Here is a 7,129-nt window from a genome sequence, read left to right on the forward strand (position 1 = left end):
CCCCCCACCCCTAGGGAGGGTACGTATTAGAGGCAGTGTGGTTCCACTTATCAGCGCGCAAGCTGATAAATATCCCCCCGAACGTGCGGGGACCCCTATAACGTGCAGGAGCTCCGGGTAGGTCGCGCGCGAAACAAATAGCGCATGATTAAGGGGAGTAGGATTCGAACCCACGGCCTTACGCGGCCACCAGGCGTGTCTACCACCTACGCCATCCCCCCTTTCCTAGTCTTATATAGTAGGTACTACTAGTATAGCCGCTTCGCCGCCGCTATAGCCTTATCACGGCGTCTCTCTGCTTCCTAGAACTCGTCCTATCAGTTCCGGGACTTCCTGGATATATATTTACAGTAAAGGCGCCTCGCTTCCTAGGTAAAAGCGGTAAGCTCCGCGTTCTACTAAGGGGTAGGTAGGAGTCTAGAGGTACCCCCGTAGCGATACAGTATAGCCGTATCGACTAGGGTTATACGGTCCCTAATTAGGTTATTTATTCCTAAGTTAGTATTATAACCGCGCAGATACAGTGTTAGAGTGGTTCGGTAGACGGTTATATAACCCCCCTTTCAAGGCCGCTGGATCCACTGCCTATATATATATTAAGGACAGGCTCAGGACATCCCTATCGAGGGACTATCATTCAATTATTATCCTCTTTTACGATTACTTATTCTACAATTCAGGTATCGTTCTAGTTTAACTTACGTTACCCTGATTAGAATAGTGATTACCGATCTACTTCTTCACTAAAGGTTATAGCGGTATTAGTTATATTTTAGTTATATATCATGGTTTTACTAGACTAACCTCTTTATCTGATCTTTATCTTAACGATCTAGTGCTACTACGTCTTTATCTAGTTATAATATAGTACTCGGAGGCGGATTTATTCGGCGTCCCTAAAGTGTTCTAACCCTGATTAGAGTAACGGAGGCGCTTAAGGGAGGTTCCGGCCCTCCTAAACGGACTAACGTTAATAACCCTAGAAGGATATAAAGATAATAACCGAGGAAGGATTTAACGCTTTAAGACTAAGGGAAGATTTACCCTAATAGATTTAGAAAAAGAAACGACTATATAGGTAAGATAAGAAGCACCTTTAGTACTTTTAATTATAAGACCCGCCGCCGCGGAGGTAGTAACTATAGGAACGGAAAAAACCGATTAGATCGCGATAGAGTTCGTTTCCGGATATAGAATAGACTTAATAGGGGGCCCGTAAGCCCTACCAATAATTAAGATAGACTCTTGTATAATAGCGAGGAAAAGATAAGACCGTCGAGAGCAGCTTACCCGGATTAGGGTAATTAACCCCTAGTAAACCTAATATAAAGCTAATACCGAGCGTAGGAGCGAAATAACGATACCTTATATAAGGACCCGATAATCTAGGAAAGACCTTTATAGACCCCGTAAGCAGGTTATAATGCTTTTTCGTAAGACTTAGCGCGTAATATTACTAATATTAATATCCGTCAGTATAGCCCCTTTACTAATAGGTAATCTCCTAATTATAAGGGGCCTTTTCCTTTAAGGTAAGTTAGAAAAGCTAGACCCTAAAGATAAATATCACGGAGCGAAATCTAGGACCGTTACCACCCTCTTATTAAAGACTTTATTACTCTTATGAAGGTAAGATAATATATACACTAACCTAGCTAATATCTAGAATACTTATAGGATCTTCTCGCTAGACGATTAGTTTAAAAAACCTTTCCCTAAACGCCCTAACCTATTATTATTATTCGCCTACCCTCTTATACTTATACCTAAAATACTATAGATACTTAGACTTAGTATCGCGAGCCTAACCCCGTTATCGTTATTAGCGACTCCGATAATAAGGCTCCCTCGCCGGCTATTCCCCCTATTCTTACGCCCGCCACTTCTACTACCCCTAATTAGGGGAACCACGATATCGGGGCTATAGCATTACCTCCGCCCGCTCCTAGGCCGATTACTATATCTACCGCGGCTCCAACCGCTATTTCGATAACTACCCCTAATACAACCCCTACCTACCCTATCTTTACTGCCTAGCCTACCCCTAAACGTTAATAGCCCCCTACTACCGCTAAAGACCTAATGAAACTACTATAAGCCCTAATAAGCCGTAATCGAGAAACTATTATCGTAGAGGTTATTAAAGCACTGCCCCCTACTATTACTATATCGAGAGTACCCCTAAATCCCCTTATTACTAGAGCTCCCCGCTTTAGTAGTAAGTCCCTCTCTATATTCCTTTAGTAGTACAATATTATACTAAACTTAACCGTCTTAGTAAAGCCGATAAGATCACCTACGTTAACCTATACACGGACACGGCTATTCGTCCTGCTATCGAACGCCTAGTTAGAGAGGTTTAAGCCGTTAAAGGTAGTTAGTCTAATCTAGTTAAGAAGCTTATTAAAGAGTACTCTTATCTAGATCCTGACTACTAACTTAACTTCTTTTATAAGGTTTATTAGCTTCGGGTAAAATATAAAACGTATAAGATTAATAGCGTTCGTTAGGTCAGGGACTTATTATAGTTAATTACTGTCTAGAAGGCTAAGGCAGAGCGGGTCTAAGGTACTTTTATTAAGGACTCTAAGCTTTACGGTATCGTCCTTACTATTCTATATAAGGATATCTATATATTTATCGCCAATAAGCTTAAGATCCGAGGCACTAACTTAAGAAAGATAGTTAAGAGCTATAGGCTATTTTCGGACCTACTACGCGAGTAGTCTACGGATATCTAGAAAGTAGAGGGTAAGCCTATAGATAGGGACGCTATACTAGGTATAGCTAAATCTAATCAGCCTAATAGTACCGCTTTCTAGCCTATAATCTTAAGGCGGCCTATTATAGTCTAGGAGTCTATAGCTTCTTAATCGGATATAGATAAGCTTACCGACCTCCTCGAGAAATATACTATTTCCTTTATCTATAATAAAGCTACAGGCGTTAAGGGTATTACTACCTAAGTGCTCGCACTATCTAAGAAGATAGGTACGGAAAAGGTCTAAGCCCTCCTCGCTATAAAGTCTAAGCTAAAGAACGCCTTTTATACTGTCCTTAAGCACGCCCCTTAGCCTACGATAACTACTTTAGTATACTTCGCTACCCCTAATTAGGCTGATGGTACCGCTTACTAGCCTAATAACGCTTAGTATACCGAGGAGACCTACTATGGAGGACCCCGCCCTAGATATAATAACCGATATAACGATAACCGCCCGACCTAATACCACGATAACCGCCTAGGATAGCAAAGAGGTGCCTAGAATAACGGCTAGTCCCTACCAGCTCGCTACTACTATTATGGCTAAGAAGGGTATCATAGAGATAACTACCCTATCCTAATCCACGATAGCGCCTATAACCTAGTTAAATAGGAGTTCCCCGCGTATTTAGTTATAGATTAGACCGGTACTAAGGCAGCCTGCCTAAAGAGCGAGCTACGAGTTAACGAGTACTGGCTATACTAACGTCTGATACTGTATTAGCTAGCCACTAAGCTTTATAGCCGATTTAAGGAGCTTATAGACCTTTATATTAAGACCTTCTAGCCCACTACCCTCGCGTATAAGACTAATAACACTAATAGGCTTATAATTAAGTATATAGTTAAGCAGGCATAGAAGCAGTAGACTAGTTAGAGTGGTTAGGCCACCTAAGCCACTTAAGCCTTAAGGGTTACTAAGGTCACGAGATCTATTAATTTTATTACTACTAGAGTATATACTGCGTCTATATCGCGACCCACCTCAACCGAACCCTAGGACCCTTTTCGTACTACTAGGAGCGGTAGAGTTAGTAAACCTATACCGAAAGTAGCTAGTTCCCCTAATCAGGCCGTTCAATAGACCCTATTAACTCCGGAAAGCTCCTAGAGAGTTATAGAGATAGTTAACGATACCGATATAGACGATGGTCTAACCCCTGATTCGATAGCCCTTATATCTAGACCCACTACTACCCCGACTACTACCCGGCCTATCTTATAAGTCTCGGCTTAGAAGGATACCCTTAATTTATTTAACTAGGAGGCTATTATATAGAAGGTCCGAGAAAAGAGCCTAAAGCACCTTTTAGAGATAAAGGTTAAGGTTCCTATAGTTTACCTCCTCTCCACTAATAAAGCTATCCTCGCGGACTACGAGGAGACGCTAAGGTTAATCGGCAGCTAGGTAAAGCCTTATAAAGTTATCCGCTTAACCCCTAAAAAGGCCTTTTTCACGGACTCTTTACCCCTAGGAGCCGAATATCCTATATAGTTTACGAATACCACGACTACTACCCTTACGCCTAATAGTGTCCTATCTATTATGCCCGCCCTGATGATTAATAAACTAAAGCCTCCTACTATTTACGCTAAGTATATAACGATACGGGTTAGCCTAACTAAGCGAATAGCTAAGGCCTGCCCTATAAAGAATCGTTTTTACGTAGTTATTAATATAGGAGCCGTCTTTAACACTATCCGGCTAGATCTCGTGGAAAAGCTAGGATTACGGAGCCGTATAGGGAAAAGTAATATCGCGATTAAGGGAATTAATAACGTGGATAGGGTAAACTACGCAGGATATCTAGAAGAGCACCTCTAGGTCAGGGACTAATATAAGAAGGTCTATTTTATCGTGATCGAGGGAATAAGGCCTAGGATACTTCTTAGCCTGCCGTTCTTACTTAATAATCACGCCTCTTTCACTTATAGGGACGGATAGATCGATATAGACTTCGCCTACGGGGATACCCGTATTATTATCCCTATTATTAGTAAAGAATAGATCGATAACCGCCCTTATAGATAAAGCTAGCCTAAGTTTAAAGAGGAGGAGAAGCGTTAAGAAGAAAAGGATTTAATCGATTAGAGTATCGGATAATAGGGGGAGGATAGCGTCCCTTATAGTTCGTCCGGGGCCGTTATCTTAATATCGAGTAACGATAGGACTAGCGGTTCGCCCGACTAAGGGGCGAAAGAGAAGGAAGAGGCGAGGGAAAAGAAGGAGGAGAAGAAGAAGAAGAAGAGCGACGACGATATTTTCTTTTATTTAGATAATAAGGACGCTGCTACTTTAGTAGCCTTCCTATTTATAGAGGAGGTAAAGCCCCTAACGAAGAGAATTTATATAGCCTTAAGGGCGATACCACAAAATTAGGGCTAAGGATATAAGAGGTGTGTCGTGGAGGCTCCCTATATAATAACTACGACTATATAATAATAACTAATTTATACTAACCACTTATCTTTTTCGACTTTTCCACACCACTATTAGCCTGATTACCCTAATAGCCTCTTAGTCTTATATTTTCGAAAGGACCGGACGATATAGGATAATTCCTAGATAAGAGCGCTCGAGGCTGTAAAGAAAGAGGAGGATAGTATTACTAGTATAGCCGCAGTTACGAAGAGGAGGCTATAGTAGCCGAAAAGGAGGAAGTCCTAGGATCTTATTAAAGAAGTATACTATCCCCCTAATCCCGAAGGCGTCTTTACTATATAGCAGCCTAAGGCTCTTAAGGTTTACCCTCTTAACGATATCCTGTCCGATAAAAGTATCCCTAATAAAGACCCCTACTAGAAGAAGAATATCCTCGTAGAAATTAAAGAGGAAGACTAGGAGCTAGAAGATACGCGGTTCGTTAGCCTAATTATACCGAAGTTTTCTAAAATGATACCCCGTTCGCGCCTTATACCCGAAAGACTTAACGCTATCCTAAAGACTATCGACTACTTAACCCCTAAGGAAAAGTAGCTCCTGATAAAAGTCCCCCTAGACCGCGAGGTAGCTATTATATAGTATTAGACTAAGTACGGCCGCTTTAACGAATAAGTGGCCCTTTTATAGAAGATTCGGGCGGTCCCTTATAAGGCGTAGTAGGCGAAGGGGATCCTTATTCCTAAGGCTCTAGAGTCTATAATCGTGTAGATAATAAAGGACCGCCTTAAGAAAGGTATAATCGAGGAGAGCTATATAGCCTACCGTAACCCCTAATTCCTAGTTAAGAAGAAGAACGGTAATATACGACTTATTAACTCGGCCACTAAGATTAACGTAATAAGCCTTTAAGATACCTTTATACCGCTAGGGGCCGACGAGTTCTCCGAGGACTTCACTATATATAAGCTTATATCCCTTTTAGACCTTTTCTCCGGCTACGATTAGGTTACCCTTAATAAGGAGTCTTAAGATCTAACTACCTTTACGACTATTATTAGACTCTTTAGGATATATACCCTTCCTTAGGAGGCTACTAATTTAGTGGCCTAGTTTATATGTATTATAACCCGTATCCTTTACGACTTTATTCCCTAATACTATAAACCCTTTATTAACGATATTATAGTAAAAGGACTAATAACCACCTATAAGGATACCCTAATTAGGCCTAGAATCCGCTATTTTATAGCCGAGTATATCGCTAATATCGATAAAGTGCTTCTTCATGTGGAGCTAGCTAGAGGTATTATTGTAGGTATTAAAAGCTAGTAGTATTAAAAAGCAGCCACCATTATAGGCTACGTCTACAGTACTAATAGTTATTCCCCTAAGCAGGCTAAGATCGTAAAGGTCTAAGAGTAGGAAAGGTATAGTACGGTCTCTAACGTTCGTTTATTCCTCGGTCTTATCACCTTTTACCGAGTCTGGATTTATAAGTTTACTAGTATCGCTAGACCCCTAACCGACCTGCTAAGGGAAAACCACTGCCTTTAAGTAGGGGGAGCCTTAATAACACGCTATAAACGCCCTTAAACAAGCCCTTACTGCTACCCCTATCCTGATTACTATCTAGTACGAGGAAGAAGTAGGAGTTATCTATATTATCGTTAACGCTAGCACGGATAGATAGGGGGGAATCCTCGGTTAGTACGTTAAGGATAAAAAAGCTATAGCACGGTATAAAAGCAGTCATTAGTCCCCTATAAAGAGGGTCTATAATACTTGTAAGCTAGAGCTAAGGGGAGTCCCAGAGACCTTTTAGCGCCTATATAACTATCTTTATAGGGTTTACTTTATCCTTAAGACAGATACCTAAGTCCTCCTATTATAGTTAAAAGGATCTACTATTAACCTCCTTAATACCCTAATTACCTGATAGCTTGCCTGGATCCAGCTCTTCGACTTCGACATTAAGTATATTA

At 41.1% G+C, this 7,129-nt stretch overlaps 1 pseudogene across 1 annotated transcript; it reads right to left on the reverse strand.

Annotated features, from left to right (window-relative positions):
- Positions 1–149: 149 nt before the first annotated feature.
- On the reverse strand, positions 150–221 carry SODALDRAFT_t108 (annotated as a pseudogene). Its single transcript has one exon. The product of its transcript is annotated as a tRNA-OTHER (tRNA).
- Positions 222–7,129: the final 6,908 nt, after the last annotated feature.

This window comes from Sodiomyces alkalinus (assembly GCF_003711515.1).
Source record: "Sodiomyces alkalinus F11 unplaced genomic scaffold SODALscaffold_4, whole genome shotgun sequence".
NCBI lineage: Eukaryota > Fungi > Ascomycota > Sordariomycetes > Glomerellales > Plectosphaerellaceae > Sodiomyces > Sodiomyces alkalinus.